The sequence below is a fragment of the Octopus bimaculoides genome, chromosome 14, assembly GCF_001194135.2.
Source record: "Octopus bimaculoides isolate UCB-OBI-ISO-001 chromosome 14, ASM119413v2, whole genome shotgun sequence".
Classification (NCBI taxonomy): Eukaryota; Metazoa; Mollusca; class Cephalopoda; order Octopoda; family Octopodidae; genus Octopus; species Octopus bimaculoides.
In genome coordinates this window covers 2,185,995-2,187,756 of record NC_068994.1, presented here as the reverse complement: position 1 = coordinate 2,187,756, position 1,762 = coordinate 2,185,995, and the positions used below count along the sequence as shown (strand labels likewise).

At 33.4% G+C, this 1,762-nt stretch overlaps 1 protein-coding gene across 4 annotated transcripts in view; it reads left to right on the top strand.

Moving 5' to 3' along the window:
• Nucleotides 1-1,762, top strand: part of LOC106873951 (protocadherin 18) — a 71,709-nt gene that overhangs the window by 19,401 nt on the left and 50,546 nt on the right. Inside the window, exon 1 of one of the 4 annotated variants that reach the window (XM_014921493.2) lies at nt 1,386-1,468. The exons of the other annotated variants lie outside the window; for them this stretch is intronic. The gene's annotated coding sequence lies outside the window, so the exon portion shown is untranslated. Of the gene's footprint in view, nt 1-1,385; nt 1,469-1,762 lie in introns of those variants that run through there. 4 annotated transcript variants of the gene reach the window in all.

The window sequence follows — 1,762 nt, the reverse complement described above, 5'->3', positions numbered from 1 at the left end:
TATATATATAAACTGTCATATTTATTATTATATATTTATATTTATACATATTTACATATATTTATGTATATTTATATTTTTGATACAATTATTCTACACACATAAATATCTTTCAGGAGAATTTTCTGATACTAATTTTCTGATATTATTAACAATATATTATATAGCATATATATATATACATACATACATACATATATATATATATAAATATATATATATGTGTATACTTACATACACAAACACAAATACATACATATACATTTATGTACATAGACACACATAGCCACAAATATGCATATACTTGATATACATCTAAACATGTCTCAGATGCACACGCACACATGCAGAGTTTTGCATGTATTTACTTGTTCACCTATAATCACAGGTACACATTTGTTATATAGCCTACACCCCCTCCCCCCAAACACAAACACACACACAAACACACACACACACACAAGTGTAGTTGTTGCAGATACATATGTAGATGTATGTACATATGCAAATAGCCACAAGGGGATTTGAACACTGCACTTCATGCACAATGAAGTGTACACGTAATGAGTGCGCTACTGCACTGAATAACTGCATACAATCACACACCCACACACATTCATGCACAGACATATACACGCACAAATGTTATGAATAAGCAGTTCTCATTAAATATATAAATATATATATGTGGCTGTATCTATGTATGTATGCATGTATATGTGTGTATGTATATGTGTGTGTGTATATATATATATATATATATATGCACACATACAATATACATATAACCATATCTAACTATCTATGTATGTATATATGTATATATATGTACTCACACACATACAAACACATACACACACACTCACACGTAATGTTTATTACTCTATGTATATATGCATGTATCTATCTATCTATCTATCTATGCACACACATGCACACACACATATGAAATATAGGTAACTATCTGTATGTGTGTATGTATGTATGTAAGTATGTATGTATGTATGTATGTATGTATGTATGTATGTATGTATGTATGTATGTATGTATGTATGTATGTATGTATGTATCTATCTATCTATACACACATATGTAATATCGGTAACTATATGTATGGATGTATGTATGCATCTATCTATCTATCTATCTATCTACCAATCTATCTATCTGTCTATACACACACACACACACACAGGTACATATATTCACAGATGCTCAGATAGAAAGTAGATAGATAGAGAGAGATGGAGTGAAAGTAAGAAAGCGAGAGAGAGAGAGTGAAAGAGAATGTGAGTGTGTAAGAAGTTGTCATTGAAAGAGTGCACGGGAGTGTGTGTGTGTGTGTGTGTGTGTGTTTGTGTTGACACGGCATTCAGCATTGAGTGGCTCGTGTTGGGGGAAACAGTTACTCCCAGCCGGAGATAAACAGCTGCAAAAAAAGAGTCATCACTGCACAGCACCAATGCAAGTAAGCAGCATCATTGTTTTAAGAGAGAAAGAGAGAGAGAGGGAGAGAGAGAGAGAGAGAGAGAGAGAGAGATAGAGAGAGAGATGGAGAGAAAGAGGGAGAGAGAGGAAGAGAGGGAGAGAAAAAGAAAGGATGAGAGAGGTGATGGTGGTGGGGGTGGTGGGTTTGATTCTCATTTTAAACTGAACGAACGTGTGCGTTTAGTATATTTACATTACTATGTACAACTTTTAGCATGTGTGTCTGTGTGGATATATACCTGTGTATACACACACACACACAAATATATATATA